Below are 17,905 nucleotides of genomic sequence, written 5' to 3'. Positions count from 1 at the left end.
TCAATGAAAAGAGAGGTGCATGCCTTGATTTCCATGCTCACCGCACCAATCGCAAATCCGACACCATCGGCGTGTTCAGCTCCTTCGAAAACCCACGGATATGGTTGTAATTAGTTTGATTTTTTGTGTGAGCTCATCGATTTCCAGTTTTTTAGTGCTGGTTGTAGCGTCAAATCTACGTGATGTTTGGTGACTTTGCTTGATCTCTTCAGTGTGTGTGGTTGCCCTAAGATGCTCTACATTCTTTTAGAAGAACTTGCTCAATGTTGGGGAGAATAGGGAGAACCAGGGCTTTCAATGGCAGCCACTACTTTGAGCTTGTAGATAAGGTTGATTAGGGATGCTAAAAAGCTTAATTATGCCTAATGAAGCCACTAAATTTTGCTAAGAGTGAAGTATTGACCTAGCTTTGATACCAAGTTGAGAAAATGTATGATTTGAGATGGCTATGGAGTGTGTGAGCTATGGTGGATAAAAGATGAAAGAAGACATCATTAGAGCATGATATCAACACTAATAGAAGTGATTAGGATATGAGCCAAGGCTAATCAACACATCACATTTTTGCATTATGAGAATGAGCTTGATACATCCATATGTAGCTCTCATAGAGCTTTCATCCACATGTTCTATGCACACTTGTGCCATCCATGCGTTCATAAATGCTTGCATACCTTGTGCACCCTTGCACCTTCCATGTGCCTACTTTTTGACCATTGGAAGATGGGGAAGCTATGCGCGAAGTAGAAGTGAATAATGACTACTATGAGGAACCACCTGAGATCTGTAAAAAGCACCTGCAGGCAAAATCCCAACGCACCAGAGTGCAATGTCAGGCAACCACAAGGTCTTGTGCAAATGTTTTGTCCCAAATACAAAGCTACAAATAAAGTTTACAGTGTCTTGACAACACAATCACTGCATAAATTGCAATGCGAAAAAAATCCCAAATTTCTAAGCACCACTGGGCTGTTTTATGTGTTAATTGCACATAAATCACAAAAGCCCCAAAAATCTGTGTACCAATGAGCTTTAATTTTGCGATTAAGCACTGATTTTAAGAAAGCCCCAAATTTCTCTGCGTCTTGTAATTCCAATTGTGCAATTAAGCACTAAATTTTCAGAAAACCCTGCCACAAAATTTTGTTCTGTACTGTTGCCTGCACTTGATTTTTGCAATGAAGCAAGCAATTCATAAAAATCCCATGAAATGAACCCAAAATCAAATACTTGATCCGCTTTTGCACAGGTGTTGAGAGGGAGTGGCGGTAGACCGCTTGAGGAGGGCGCATGGTCATGAAGGGAAACGGGGTAGTCGTTGGGAGAGGGAAGAGTGCAGCTGGATGGAACATAACGTGACGGCGAATATGCAGGCGGGAAGACGAACAACCAGCCCCAATGCAACTTGACGGCGAATATGAAGGCGTAGGCGGAGAAGAGAATTGACTGTCTGGACTGGTCGGAAGCGATGGCGGTGAATGTTTGGATTGGTCGAAAGCGATACCGGCGACGGACGGCGAACATGCTTCAAACGACGATGGCGACTCCAGGTGCAAAAATCCGTCTAGTGCCACATCAGCCACAAGTGTGGTTGAGTGCTGCCCACGTGCGCCTCCTGTGGAGAGAGCGCCGCCACTGGGTTGGGCGGCAACAGTGCCCTGGGAACTAGTGCCGCCAACTTAGGTGGCAGAACAGAGGTGGTGGCCGGTTGGGCTGGTGGTGGAAGAGTGAGCCGCAGGTAGTCGGATGGAGCAGCACGTGCCACAGTCGACAGATGCAGTGTAAGCAGATTTTAAGAAAGCCCCAAATTTCTCTGTGTCTTGTAATTGTAATTGTGCAATTAAGCACTAAATTTTCAGAAAACCCTGCCACAAAATTTTGCCTTGTACTGTTGCTTGCACTTGATTTTTGCAATGAAGCAAGTAAATCATAAAAATCCCATGAAATGAACCCAAAATCAAATACTTGATCCGATTTTGCACAGGTGTTGAGAGGGAGTGGCATAACGTGACGGCGAATATGCAGGCGGGAAGACGAACAACCAGCCCCAATGCAACTTGACGGCGAATATGAAGGCGTAGGCGGAGAGGAGAGTTGACTTTCTGGACTGGTCGGAAGCGATGGCGGTGAATGAATGGATTGGTCGAAAGCGGCGCCGGTGACGGACGGCGAATATGCTTCAAACGGTGACGGCGACTCCAGGTGCAAAAATCCGTCTAGTGCCACATCAGCCACAAGTGTGGCTGAGTGCTGCCCACGTGCGCCTCTTATGGAGAGAGCACCGCCACTGGGTTGGGCGGCAATGGTGCCCTGGGAACTAGTGCCGCCGACTTAGGTGGCAGAACAGAGTTGGGCTGGTGGTGGAAGAGTGAGGCGCAGGCAGTCGGATGGAGCAGCACGTGCCACAGTCGACGGACGGAATGTGAGGAGTCGGACGGAGCGCGTGCAATAGGCAGGGATCGCCGGAAGGGGGCTGCGCCTACAACTAGCTTTGATATCACTGTTAGGATTAGGGTTCCACACAGAGATAGACACACAAAGAAGTAAGCAACAAGCAGCAAGAGGATGGTGATTGATGCTCACACAAAATGGATTGCTTGGAATTGTGTGGAGCTAGAGAGTCAACTCCATAATATCAAAATACAATACACACCAAATATCCAAGGGGAAAAACCCAAAGGGAGAAAAGTGCCCTTGGTTAGCTTATGCCAATAGGCCTCACCTTCAAATGTGAACAGTCTCTTAATTAAGTGAAAGGTCAGTGTGAATGCACATGAGTGCATGCATTTTGAGGCTAGGTCCAGTGTCTATATAAAGGACCCTCATGTAACATTATTCATAGGTGCAATTGTCACCATTTGGCCACCCAATTGGTCCACCCATGCTTTCTCATTATGTATGTACATTGGATTGGCGTCCATGGCAGTTGCATATTGCGGGGATTGATGCCACTCATGTGATACTATGGACTTGGCTTTCCGCTGGGACTTATGCGTGCGTGTACATGCTCGGAAATGCTTGGAGGATTGGTGTTCCATTGGGTCTGGTACCTCGTGTACTTGCTTGGAGCATGTCTATTTTGGTATAACCTCACGAACAAGGATTGTCCATACCAATGTTGCATTGGATAGCATCTTTATGTGCTTGCTTGCAAATTGCATGTTGTTTTCATGCTTGCCTGACCAATGTGTAGTTTCGGGTCGTGCGTGAACCGTGCATGTGAAATTGTTTGTTGACATGGTTATGTGGCATGTGACAGGTAATTAAGTATTGGTCAAAAACCTAGCCTTAGGAATTAGCATTAATTTATAAGTGAGTGTGTACACACTTCGTTAAGTTTTGGGTGACCAAAACTCACTTATAAATTATGACCAGCCCTGTGTTCGCACACACTGATGTCCCGAGGTGGACAAAACCCAATGCCCGCTGCACAGATGTTATCCCCTTTGTACAAAGAGAGCAGCCAGCCATGTGTCGGTTCTAGCTTGCACTACAAGGTACTTGTTCTCTCTAACCGACACCTAGGGTGGACATCTCATCATATCTCTTCCCTCTCTCTCTAGAAGTTGGCACCCTTCTTCTTGAGACCTTTTGGCTGTATTTTCTGCACTTTCTCCTTTCTAACTCCATTTCCAAGCTTGCTAGTGTATTTTCCAAGCTTCCAAGAGTGTTTTCAAGTGGTGTTCACTCTCCCATACACTCCCAATAACTGAAATTCAACAAAACAGCTCTTAAATTTGTTGTAATTTCGGTCTTTTGTTGAAAACCGTAATTTCAGCCTTTCTTTCTCAAGTTGAACCATAGGGGAAGCTTTCCGAGGGTTCCCTTCATCCTCTTGAAGACTTTTGTCTTCGCGAAGGATTGCGACAAATTGAAGATTTCAACACTTTTAATGCTTCCATCATGAAGACTTCCGTTGTCATCGACCCTACTTGCAATTGGTAAGCTTTGATGCTTAAATACGGAGGCAAGTAGCAGGACTCCATGTTCACATACCCTGTGTAGTGTTCTCTTGTCCTACGTGCTCTCTTGCAGGTTGTTGCTACCATGTGTTGGTGGAACAATAGAGAGCAGATAGTAGGGAACATGGGCACTTGAGAGGGTAGTGTGAATTGCAAGTCTACATCGACAACACATTGTTTGCAATACTCTATTCATATGCATTGGTATGGAAATCTGGTCAGAAATGCCCATGACACTATGTACTTGATTCTGCCAAGATCAATATACTTTATTTGAGGGAGGGGAATGCCAGTCACAAGGACTGTTCCAATGGACAAACATGCAGGAAAACATGTTGAGATGTAGGATAATGCATTAAAGTCTTGCGATTTTAAAAATCGGGGACAAATCTGTGAAGATTGACGCATATCATGGGGAATATGATGCATCAAAGGTACTTGGTTTTATTGCCCAGTTTGATATTGCTTTTAGTGATGAGGATTTCATTGAGGAATCCATGATTTGGCATGTAAGTATGTTCATGAAAGGCACTGCTGCCAACTGGTGGCTCACAGAGAAGCTCTCTCCGAATCCTGTTAGATCATGGGAAGAGTTCAAGGAGAGGTTCTATGCCTAGTTCTTGCCTTCCAATGCATTGAATGAGATAACAATAAAGTGGGATTGGGTGAATCAGAATGAGGGGGAAACGGTGAATGTGTATGTGCAAAAGTTTTGGAAAGTGCTTTTGGACGTGTCTCCATTTATGCATATCATTGAGGCGGAAAGGAAGAGAAGGTTTCATTTGGGATTGCAACGTGTACAAAGCGGGACTACAAATGTATCTTGGTCACACCTTACACCAACTAATCGCAACCACCACTACCACACCGAGCAATTGGAACTTAAGTTGAGTCGATCCAATAAGGCTAAACCCTCATTTCAAGGCAAAGAGAGGACTGTCTAAAACTTGCAAAATAATGGATAGCCACCTAAAAAGAACCAAAACCAAGATAAAAATGGTCCAAAGGCTGAAAATACGTCTACTAAGAAGCGTCCCTTCCAAGTGAGAGACTATGGTCTCACTTCGGAGCAGAAAAAGCAGTATATTTGCGAGGGGAATGCTTTACTTGTGGTAGCATTGGACATATTGCAAATGCATGTGCAAACAAGAAGAAGCGTGATAATGCGAATGCATCAAAGCCCCATGTGCATATGGTTCCGGATGTGCAGGGTAACACTTCACATGATAGTAAAGATAGGGTTGTATGTAAAGCTTGGGGACAGCTTAAGGATCAGCCCGCTTTGTTTATGTGTGATGATTGTGCAACCGAGAACTTCATATCTACACAGATGGTAGTTGCTTTGGGTATTGAAGTGGAGGACATGGGTCCTCAAATTGAAGCAGGGGTTATCTTTGTTGATAGAGAAGCCTATTATTGGCAAGTTGTGTATGCACATTCAAGTCTATGTGGATCATGAGGACTTTCTTGTAGCGTCTTTGAATGGTTGTGATGTATTACTTGGAAAGCCTTGGCACACACGCATTGATCCGTTCGAGGCTTATAAGACCAACAGGATCACCTTCATGCATAATGGCCGAGAGCATGTGATTGATGCTGGTGAAGAGGGTGATACCATTCCCCTTGTATCTCATGTACAAATTAAGAAAGTAATAAAAAAGAGTGCTTTTACGTACTTGATTTTTGTACGGATCATGTTGAAGAAAATAATATGAATGTAAACACTCTTAGTAATGATAGGCTGAAATTCTTGCAAGAGTACAATGATTGTTTTGCTGGTGAGTTAACCAAATAAGTTGCCACCCGTACAATCGGGAGATCATCGCATTGATGTTGTGTCGGGTAGCTTACCACCTAATAGGCCAGCCTATCGTGTGAGTGCATCCCAAAAAGAGGAGATCATGAAGCAGGTAAATGGGCTTCTTGAGAAGGGTTTGGTTCAGCCAAGCTCTTTCCCATATTGTTCATCCATCCTCTTGGTTCAAAAGAAGGATTGATCTTTTTGTATGTGTGGATTATAGAGCCTTGAATAAGCTCACCATTAAGAATTGGTTTCCGATTCCACGCATAGATGGCATCCTTGACAAGTTGGATGGATTGGCATGATTTAGCCGAATGAATCTCAAGAGTGGGTATCATCAAGTGCATGTGGTGCTTGAGAATGTACATAAAACTGCTTTTAGGACAACATTTGGGCTTTATGAGTGTCTTGTTATGTCTTTTGGTCTTATGAATGCCCCGGCTACATTTAATAGAATGACAGATCGTATATTTTGTAGGTATAGGAAATTTACAGGTGTCTTCTTTGATGACATCCTAGTCTTCTCGAAGATTGAAGAAGAGCATAGAGCTCATTTGGCTATTGTTTTTGAAGAACTCCGTAAGCGTAAACTTTTCATAAATGCAAAGGAGAGTGAGTTTTTGTTGTCAGAGATACATTATCTTGGGTATATTGTGTCCATGGTTGTTTCTTGTACCGATACGAACCTATTCGTACTGTACGGTTTGTATGGCATAATTCCATACGATATCGTATGGTACAAGTTTCCCTCCCTCCTCTTGAGAAAAAAATTCCAAATGCTCAACAAGAATAGAAATCGTGCTCAACGAAGATCCCAAATGCCCGCAATACTTAGTAACTTTCGTGTCCACTCAGCATTCCATATGGGGTTGCTGAGAGCTCCAAGAAATCTTGCAAGGTAGACTGGTAGTGTACACTTGATTGGTAGGATGAGGAGAGAATCTTGCTGCATCACTTGGAGATTCTTGGTATAGGTAGGTTATGTACGAGGGAGAAGATTTGGACAGGGCCATTTTGATCTATAGAGAAGTTGAATGTGATGCATCTGGAAATTGCATAGGAGCTGTCCTAAATCAAGCGGGACATGCCGTGGCTTATGAGAGCCATAGATTGCATGATGCAGAGCTCTGTCTTGGCATTTATGAGAAAGAGCTCTTGGTTGTAATTCATGCACTTACCATATGGAAACATTACCTTCTTGGGGCTGATTTCACTGTGAAGATAGATCACCAGAGTTTGAGGTATTTTCTTACCCAAACTAAATTGTCGGAGAAGCATACGAGGATGGCCAATTCCTCTCTATGTTTCATTTTCAAATCTTGCACACCCCAGGAAAGAAGAATGTAGTGGCAGATGCAGTGTCATGAAAGCCGTATGCAGCAGCTATCTCGGTTGCCTCTCATGGAGACTTGTCGTCTGCCATGCGTGATTTGTATCATATGGATGTTGATTTTGCCACTATTTGGCTTGATTTGATGACTGGTCATGCACATGCCTCATATGTGATCAAAGAGAGTTATCTCATGAAAGATAATTGCCTATGTGTGGTGTCAGCCATGAGGCAAAAGGTTTTGGATGAGTGAGCAGAATTTCTTTTGGCTAGGTATGTGGAAGGACATCGAGGCACATGTATGTGCGTGTATCACTTGTCAAAAGGTGAAATTTGATAGGCAAAAGGTACTAGGTTTTCTTCAGCCATTGCCTATTTTCACGTAGCCATGGGAAAGTATTACAATGGATTTCATTATGGACTTGCCACGGACTCAACAGGGTAATGATGCTATTTGGATAATTGTGGACAGGTTCAGCAACAAGCAAGCTCACTTCTTACCGGTCAAGAAGACCATCAAAAGTATTTAGACAATTGTGGAGAGGTTTAGCTAGCAAGCTCACTTCTTGCCGGTCAAGAAGACTATCAAAGCTGAGTATATGGTTAAAATATATCTTGCACAAGTGTTCAAGCATCATGGAATGCCGAAGTCCATTGTGGGGGATAGTGATCCCAAGACTACAAGTCTCTTTTGGCGGGTATTATTTGATAATATGGGTACCAAATTGGACTTCTCATCAGTTTATCACCCTCAAACGGATGGGCAAAGTGAGGCTGCAAGTTCAACTGTATTGGATCTCTTGAAATGTTATGTTGCACATTAGAAGTCTTCTTGGGAGAAGTACTTACCGCTTGTGGAATTTGCATACAACAACACAGTGCATGCATCTACGGGAAAGGCCCTGTTTGAGATTGTTCATGGTAAACTGGTTTTGCCATGCATCCTTCGCACAAAGGATGAAATATTTGCAGCTGATGAGTATGTAAGAGACTTGGATATTACTTTTGCTCACGTGCGGACAACCATTGCAAGGTTACATGACAAGCATAAAAAGGTTGCCGACAAGTATAGAAGGCAATTTGATGTCAAAGAGAATGATTGGGTATTGCTGAAATTTAAGAAAGCAAGACTTGCAAAGAGGCTTGCCAAAGACGGTGCAATGGTGCATACCCTAAGCTTGCAACCAGGTACTATGGGCCTTTTCGAGTAATCGAGAGGATCAATGAAGTGGCTTTCAGGTTGGCATTGCCTAGTCATTGGCACATACGTAATGCTTTTCATGTAAGTCTCCTTCGCAAATATGTAGGGCCGGAGCCCAGCGAACCAGTCATTGAGGATCCACCAGAAGTGGATGAGCTTGAGGAGATTTTGCAGCCAGAGCAGATTGTGTATGACAAGGAACGCAAGTTGTAGGCAAAGTTGTCAGGCGTTATCTTGTGAAGTTCAAGAACTATCTTCCCATTGATGCTAAATGAGTAGATGAATAGTTCTTTAGAGATTGCTCACATTTACTTCAGACGTATTTGGATGCTTTTCAGTTGCGGACAACTGTTTAGAAGCTGGGGGGGATGTCACCATTTGGCCACCCAATTGGTCCACCCGTGCTTTCTCATTATGTATGTAAATTGGACTGGCGTCCGTAATTGTTGCATATGCCAGGGATTGATGCCACTCATGTGACACTGTGAACTTGGCTTTCCGCTGGGACTTGTGCGTGTGTGTACATGCTCGGAAATGCTTGGAGGATTGGTGTTTCATTGGGTCTGGTACCTTGTGTACTTGCCTGGAGTACGTTCATTTTGGTACAGTCTCATGAACGGGGATTGTCTATACCAATGTTGCATTGCATAGCATTGTTATGTGCTTGGCTTGCAATTGAGATTTCATACTGTTTTCATGCTTGCTTGACCAATGTGTAGTTCCGAGTAAGGGGATGCTCGCCCGTGAGCCGTGCATATGAAACTGTGTGTTGACATGGTTATGTGACATGTGACAGGTGGTAAGTATTGGTCAAAAACCTAGCCTTAGGAATTAGCATTAATTTATAAGTGAGTGTACACACTTTATTAAGTTTTGGGCGACCCAAACTCCTTATAAATTATGACCAGCCCTGTGTTCGTACACACTAATGTCCCGAGATGGACAAAACCCAATATCCACCGCCCAGACCTTATCCCCTTTGTACAAAGGGAGCAACCAGCCATGATGTGTCCGTTCCAGCTTGCACAAGGCATTTGTTCTCTCTACTTGACACCTAGGGTGGACATCTCATCATCTCTCTTCCCCCTCTCTCTAGAAGTTGGTGCCCTTCTTCTCGAGGCCTTTTGGCTGTATTTTCTGCACTTTCTTCTTCCCCAACTCCATTTCCAAGCGTGCTAGTGTATTTTCCAAGCTTCCAAGAGTGTTTCCAGGTGGTGTTCACTCTCCCACACACTCCCAATGACTGAAATTTAGCAAAACAGCTCTTAAATTTGCTGTAATTTCTAGTCTTTTTGTTGAAAATCCTAATTTCAGCCTTCCTTTCTCAAGTTGTGTCAAATCCCCACGGATCCCCTCGTGATCGATCTTGGTTCGAACTCGAATCCTGCAAACAAACGAACAACAACAAGCAAGGGGGTGCAGGCCTGACTCACCTCCCAACCATGATAGCCGTGGGCGAGCCCACAGTCTTGGCTGTCCCCACCGAGCCACGAGCTGAGCTAACTAGGTTGACGTACCGACCAATCTCCTCCTCGCGACGTCCCATACCGCCGCGAAGCTGCCCTCGCGGGCCTCGAGACTGCTGCTGGCCTCGGCTGCATAAAGCAGGTGCACTTCTGCACTAGATCCAGGCTCCAAGACCATAGAGCTCTCACAAACTCGCGAGACTCTCTATAATGCAATAACTAACCTTGGCCACCCTTTTATAGGCTCTTGGCCGGTCATCGGGCGTCCACACTTGGCCGCCCGCCCGTCCATACTTGGGTGCCCGCCCGTTAGTATTTCCCTAACTCAGCTCGTCAATCAGCCTGCCTAGTTCCAAGCTTCCCCAAGCCTCGAAACTAGTCTTGCATGCGTATAGCACACGGTAGATATCCACTGTGCACATGACATACTCCCCTTCCTCTAAGAGCTCACTCCTGAGCTCACTAAAAAGCCAGGGTAATCTCTCTGAAGAGAAGTCAATGTCTCCCATGTAGCGTCCTCCTCAACACGATCCTTCCACTTGATCTTGTATTCCGTGATAAGCGTATGACGCAATCTTCGTTCACGAAATCCAAGAATCTTTTCAGGTTCGTGCGGAATAAATGTCATGTCCTGGACATCTATAATTTCTTGAGGAGTAACTAACTGATCTGCTCCACCCAGTACTTGCTTAAGTCTACTGACATGAAATACAGGATGAACTTTCACATGAGAAGGCAAATCCAATTCATATGCAACTGAACCAATCCGTCGTGAAACACGAAATGGTTCACAGTATATAGGGGATAATTTTGGAGATCTACTTGTCCGTAAAGTCTCGGAATCTTTCGGAACTCGCAAATACACCATCGTTCCTTCAGAGAACTCTCTAGGTGAACGATGTCTATTAGAATAAAACCTGCCTCGGTCTTGAGCACTTCTAATAGATTCCTTTGCAACTTGTAATATTTCCTGCATATCTTGCAAAAAATTACGTGCTGCATCATGCTGAAGTCCTAAGAATCCTACTGTAACAGGTGATCTTGGTTGAAAACCGTACATAAGCATGAAAGGACTAAACCCTGTACTCGTATGCTTAGTACTGTTATATGCAAATTCTAACATAGGAAGATAATCCTCCCATGAACTTTGTCTTTTGGATACATATGCTCGAAGCATATCCTCCAAAATCTGATTCACTCTTTCAGTCTGGCCATCAGATTGAGGATGATCAGAGGAACTCAAATTCAAAGTTGTTTCCAACTTCTCGAAAACAAGTTTCCAAAAGTCACTCGTAAACTTAGAGTCCCTGTCACTGACTATGTCCTGCGGTAACCCGTATAGTCTAAACAATTGCTTGATAAACTGCCGAGCTAATTGCGTAGCTCTAATAGTCTTCCGGGTCGGTAAAAATCTAGCCATTTTTGTCAAGCGATCTACCACAACCCAAATAGAATCGTGGCCTTGATGTGTTCTTGGCAATCCGGTTATAAAATCCATGGAAATACTTTCCCACTTATTACCTGGGATTTGCAAAGGATGCAACAACCCAGCCTGTCTAAAGCGTTCAGCTTTATTTGCTTGACAAATCTGACACTTGAGAACATAATCTTCTACATACCCTTTCATCTTCGGCCAATAAAAAGTGTGTTTCACTAAAGATAGTGTCCTGTGTACCCCAGGGTGTCCAGCAGAAGGGGCGTCGTGACACTCCCTCAGAATCTTGGACCTAATGTCCGGGGTCTGTGGTACACAAATTTTGTCATTACGGAATAGTAAACCATTCCGAATCATCCACTGACCTCCTGCAGCCTGAATGGTAGACTGCACAGTCATCGAGTCTTGGTCAATCAATGAGCTCCCGTCCTGGATCTTCTGCCAAAATGGACCAAAATAACTATCAGTCCTGCAAAGCTCTCTCAATGACTGAAATAAGTCAGTAGAAATCTCGGTGAACGACAAAGTATTCACCTCTCTAATCCGACTAAGCGCATCTGCAATATTATTCATGGACCCTTTCCGATAACGGATCTCAAAATCAAAATCTTGCATTAACTCTGCCCAACGAGCTTTCCTGTCTCTCAAATCATCCGCATCACACACATACTTGATTGACTGATGATCAGTCAATACCACAAACTTGGAGCCATATAAATAATGTCTCCAAACCTTGAGAGCATGAATCACAGCATAAAGCTCCTTCTCAAGGGTTGGCCAACGAGATTGAGTGTCGTCTAGCTTTTTACTTTCAAAAGCAACCGGTCTACCATCTTGAAATAAAGCAGCCCCGATAGCATAGTCACTGGCATCAGTTTCAAGAACATAAGGCCGACTAGGATCAAGCAATGCTAAGATAGGTGCTTCCTTGACTTTATCTTTCAAAAGTTTGAAGGCCATATCCAAATCGTTATTCCAAGTGATAGGCTGATTGGACTTACGTCCACGACCTTTCAGTAAGTCGGTCATCGGTAGTGTGAGCTGAGAGTACTCCCGTACAGATTTCCTAAGAAAAACTACAAAACCGAGAAAAGAACGAAGTTGTTTCACTGTTCGCGGTATAGGCCAGTCCAAAACCTTCTGAACTCGGTCATAGTCAATGCTCAATCCATCTCTAGTGATCTTGTGTCCCAAGTAAATGATGTCGGTCATAAAGAACTCACATTTACTCAACTTAGCATATAGTCGATTCTGTCTTAAAATAGATAAGACAATCGTGAGGTGTCTGACATGATCCTCAAGAGTATGGCTATATATCAAAATATCATCCAGGAACACCACCACAAATTTCCCCAAATGTTCACGAAAAAGATCGTTCATCATTTGCTGGAAAGTGGCTGGAGCATTGGTTAACCCAAAAGGTAATACGAGAAACTCGTAATGGCCATACCTAGTCCGAAAGGCGGTTCTTTCAACATGCCTTTCATGAATACGTATCTGGTGATAGCCAGTACGTAAATCTATCTTCGTGAAATATTTCGCTCCTGCTAACCGGTCAATCAGGTCATCTGATCTAGGGAGAGGATAACGGTTCTTAATTGTCAGCTTGTTCAATCTTTTGTAATCTATACACATTCTCCAAGTATTGTCCTTCTTTCTCCTAAGCAACACAGGTGCACCCCAAGGTGATTTACTTGGACGGATCTGGCCCATCCTCAAATAATCTTCGAGTTGTTTAGCCAACTCATCTTCCTCAGCTTGGCTCATCCTATAAGGTGGAATACTCACAGGATGAGCACCAGGGATCAAGTCAATATGATGATCTACTGCCCGTTCAGGTGGTAAACCCGATGGCAGTTCCTTAGGAAATACATCTTGAAACGAATCAAGTATCTTCTGTAATTCTTTGCTTTCAAACACACTTAATTCATTCACATCCATGGAAGGGATGAGAAAAGAAGAAAGTGGAATCAAGACACAATGGAAAGCGGTGTACAAAGAAGAATTCATTATATTTCCAAAATCAATTGTATTTACAAGAGGTCCCTGAGAGGGATGGATACAATCACCTAAAATACTATGCTTGGTGTCCCTATGCTGAAAAGAAAAAATATGACTAGACCAATCTATCTGAACGTCAAGAGTCTTAAACCACAAGTCTACATTTTCCAGATGCATAACATAGCATTCCAGAGTATCTTTGTAGTCCTGAATCTGGATTGGAAGCATCTCCACTTTGCGATCCCAAACTTGTCTGCCCGCAGGTAGACGTACCTCACAGGTATGGTCGCTGAGTGTCGTATCAAGACTCAATTTCTGCACAAGTTTGTAGTTAACATAGTTATGCGAACTGCCAGGGTCTAACAGAATGTGAATTTTATGGCCATTCACTTCTCCATAAACTCGGAGAAGATCATGCATGCCAAATACCTTAGAATTGAACAGACAATCAGAACAAGTACTAGGGCGAGAAAGTACAGCAATTGACTTACCTGTCAAAGACAACTGGTTAGCTGCCTTTGGCTTGGGTCCTGCGTTTGACTTGGTACCCTTTTGCTTTGGGCACTCATTACGCATATGTCCTTTTTCTTCGCAGATAAAACAACGTCCTTCCTTCTTGAGCTTCAAAGCCCGAAGGAGTCGTTTCTTCTTCGCTGGTGTCGAACTGAAATTCTTCGAAGGTTGGTCCGAAGACTTGCCTTCAGTCGAGTTAGCCATAGGTGCGGAGAACTTTCTTTTATGCTTGTTCCCCTGCTCGGTAACGGGTTTTGACTTGGAAGAGACCATCGTATCATCATAGATACGAGCTGAATGAATGGCCTCGTCCAATGTTTTGCATTTGTTATTTTAAACCTGTAATCGGTACGAGTCTGGTAAACCAGCTACGAAAAACCCCAAAAGAGTAGTGGGATTCATCTTTGTTTTAACTTCTGGAGGTAGACCTCATAAGTGAGGTGCTGCGAGGTCATGGTCAAAGCTGAAAACCGGGCAACAACATCGTAGTCATCCTCTTTCTTGAGGAATTCTTTCTTGAAAATGTCTTCAAATTGTGCCCAAGTCGTTGGCTTTGGGTTCAGTTCCTTCCACCAAAGCAAAGCTTTGCCGGACAGGAAACCTGCTGCTAACTGTATCTTCTTTCCATCATCATATGGATGAAACTGAAAGTGAACTTGCCACTTATGTAGCCAAGTGTCCACGATCTCCTTGGTTCTCTGCTTTTGCTCGCCCCCGAACGGTTCCGGAGTAATATTGGGGCCTAAAGCTGAAGCCAAGGTATCCATTCCCGAGAAAGTAGAGAGGGTAGTGGTCAAGAGAGCGATGGAGTTCTGCAAAGCCTGCATCTGGGCTGCGATTTGTGCTTGACGTTCCGCCGAAGAAGCTTCGAGAGCGACTTTGAACTCTTGGAAATCTGATTTTGACACAAACTCGTCGAAAAGATCGGCATCGGTACCTTCCGTATAGCCGGCAAGCCTTCGCGTTCCACGAGGGGCTCCAACTCTGATTCTTGGGTCGACATCGTGAAGAGGGTACGTGGAGAGAAAATTTGGTCTTTGCACAACAAAAGTGCACGGGAACTTGAGAGCTTGAGAGCTTGAAAACTTGAGAACTTGAGAACTCGAGAACTTGAGAGATGTGTGGCAAGAAGCCCACTAGAGGGGTTTATAAAGGTTTCCCAAAAGCCAAAAAAAACTCGAAAAGCTAGGCTCAGCTTTTGCTTTAGCTTTTGTTTTGTTTTTTTTCATGAATAAATAAATAAATAAATAAATAAATAAATAAATATAAATATAAATATATATATATATAAATATATATATATATATATATGGATATATATATTCTCTTGTCTTAAAAAAAATAAAAACCTTGGAAACCTTAAAGACCTTGGAGGAGAGATGACTTTTAAATTTTTATAAAAAATTTAAACTTAAAAAAAAAAAAACGAAAGCTTGTAAAAAAAACGTAAGCTTTACTTATGTTTTTTTTTTCCTCTCTCTCCTGAATTAGCCGGCGCTTGCTGACTGCTGACGTGGAGAGTTGGCCGTTTTCTTGCCGTCCTGCCTGCGCCTGCCATCGGCTGCTGGAATCCGGCGCTTGCTCACCAGCCTGGTGCGTTACCTGCGCTGGCCGACTACAGGGCCTAGCTGGGCGCCTGCGTAGGCCTGGTTGGCTGCGCTAGCCTGCCTGGCGTGAGCGCTGGGCTGCCTGGCCTGGGCCGCCTGCGCTAAGGCCTGGCTACTTAAGCCTAGTCGCTTGGCTCTGCCCGCCTACACGACCTTAGGCGCCTGCCAACAGGGTCTCTTGTGGCCGAAAAAGCACACCCGCTAGCAACGAACAACACCCGGTCAACGCACATAATCAGCCGGACTACGCTTCGCACGCTCTCTCTCTCTCTCTCTCTCTCTCTCTCTCTCTCTCTCGTGCGCCAAAAAAGCAACGAAAACAACGTGCTTTTTTTTTTCTTCTTTTTTCTGTTTTCTCTCCCTGCAAGTTATGCGACTGCACAACAAAACAGGCTCTTCTTTGCAAAAGCAATCAACCCTATTCAACCTACCATCTCCCATCAACATGGGGTTCTTTGATGAAGAAAAAACACATACAAAACTGAAAACTGCAGTATGCACAGAAAAAACAGCAAGCTTTTTAACACATACCGTACTTCGACCTCTTCTTCTCTACCTACCGACTTGCTCTTTCACGAGGTATGATCTGATACCACTGTCAAATCCCCACGGATCCCCTCGTGATCGATCTTGGTTCGAACTCGAATCCTGCAAACAAACGAACAACAACAAGCAAGGGGGTGCAGGCCTGACTCACCTCCCAACCATGACAGCCGTGGGCGAGCCCACAGTCTTGGCTGTCCCCACCGAGCCACGAGCTGAGCTAACTAGGTTGACGTACCGACCAATCTCCTCCTCGCGACGTCCCATACCGCCGCGAAGCTGCCCTCGCGGGCCTCGAGACTGCTGCCGGCCTTGGCTGCATAAAGCAGGTGCACGTCTGCACTAGATCCAGGCTCCAAGACCATAGAGCTCTCACAAACTCGTGAGACTCTCTATAATGCAATAACTAACCTTGGCCACCCTTTTATAGGCTCTTGGCCGGTCATCGGGCGTCCACACTTGGCCGCCCGCCCGTCCATACTTGGGTGCCCGCCCGTTAGTATTTCCCTAACTCAGCTCGTCAATCAGCCTGCCTAGTTCCAAGCTTCCCCAAGCCTCGAAACTAGTCTTGCATGCGTATAGCACACGGTAGATACCCACTGTGCACATGACAAGTTGAACCGTAGGGAAAGTTTCCTTCATCCTTTTGAAGACTTTTGTTGTGAAGGATTGCGACAAATTGAAGATTTCAACACTCCAAACGCTTCCATCGTGAAGACTGCCAGTGTCATCAGCCCTACTTGCAATTGGTAAGCTTTGATGCTTAAATATGGAAGCAAGGAGCACGACTCCATGTTCACATACCCCGTGTAGTGTTCTTTTGTTCTACGTGCTCTCTTGCATATTGCTGCTACCATGTGTTGGTGGAACAATAGAGATCAGATGGTAGGGAACATGGGCACTTGAGAGGGTAGTGTGAGTTGCAAGTCTACATCGACAACGCATTGTTTGCAGTACTATATTCATATGCATTGGTATGGAAATCTGGTCAGAAATGCCCATGGCACGATGTACTTGATTCTCCCAAGATCAATATACTTTATTTGAAGGAGGGGTGGGTTGTTCCGGCTCATTGTGCATCTCTTGTCAATTCAGCAAATTACTTCTTGTATTGAGCATATTGTCCATTAGATCTTGGTGTATTTAAGTGTATTGATTAGCATTGTGTTCAACCAAGTTACAACAATCAATCTGAAACAAGCTTCCTTGTGCTCTCTCTCTCTCTCTCTCTCTCTCTCTCTCTCTCTCTCGTGCAAGAGTGTGTGTGCATGTAATCAAGTGTTTCTCTCTCTCCTCTCCCATTGACTTTGCATTTTCTAACAGTGGGTTCTCATGTAAAAGACGCAATTCTTCCGACCAGCTCAAAACAGGCTAACCAACAACATTGGCTGATTAGGGGCAGCACAGGGAGGCAATACAACAGCTGGACATCCGCTAGTTTTTGATGTGGTAGCCATGTAGATCGCCTTATGAGCAAAAATGATGGAGAGCTTGTGTGCAGGGAAGATGATGAATCTTGCAGAGAGGGAGAAATGAATCGTGCATGAGATTTTTGGTACCCATACCAACCTTTCGTCACATGGGTGGTCACCCCTCACTTACGGGGTGTCCAGCCCACACATTAAACATTACAAAGCATTTTAATGCGTGTGTATGTGTGCTTCATGGTAGACAATGTCTGAGGACCAAAGTATGGGCTGGTTCCTGTTTGGGTATTCGTTTATTCCAAAAAACCGATAGATTGTTCTAAAATTTGGTGTGTATATAAGTATTTTTATTCCAAAAAACTGTTCTAAAATCTGGTGTGTACGATTGATCAATACCAAGTCCACTCAAATTTTAATGAGTGTGAACCTGAAAAAAGTTATTAAAAAGCATTTTAATACTTGCGTATGTGTGCTAGACCGTCTGAGGACCAAAGTATGGGCCGGTTCTCGTTCAAGTAATCTTTTATTCCAAAAAACCGAAAGATTGTTTTAAAATTTGGTGTACATAAGTATTTTTTATTCCCAAAAACTGATAGACTGTTCTAAAATCTGGTCTGTG

General features: G+C 44.0%; 1 protein-coding gene across 1 annotated transcript in view; it reads left to right on the top strand.

Moving 5' to 3' along the window:
- Positions 1 to 17,905, top strand: part of LOC147604311 (Clathrin adaptor complexes medium subunit family protein) — a 52,559-nt gene that overhangs the window by 31,194 nt on the left and 3,460 nt on the right. The window lies entirely within an intron of this gene.

The sequence above is a fragment of the Cibotium barometz genome, chromosome 62 (assembly GCF_041138505.1).
Source record: "Cibotium barometz isolate CiBa-2024 chromosome 62, ASM4113850v1, whole genome shotgun sequence".
In the NCBI taxonomy this organism is placed as follows: Eukaryota; Viridiplantae; Streptophyta; class Polypodiopsida; order Cyatheales; family Cibotiaceae; genus Cibotium; species Cibotium barometz.
The sequence above is the reverse complement of the archived record's forward strand: the minus strand, read 5'-3'. Positions and strand labels throughout refer to the sequence as shown.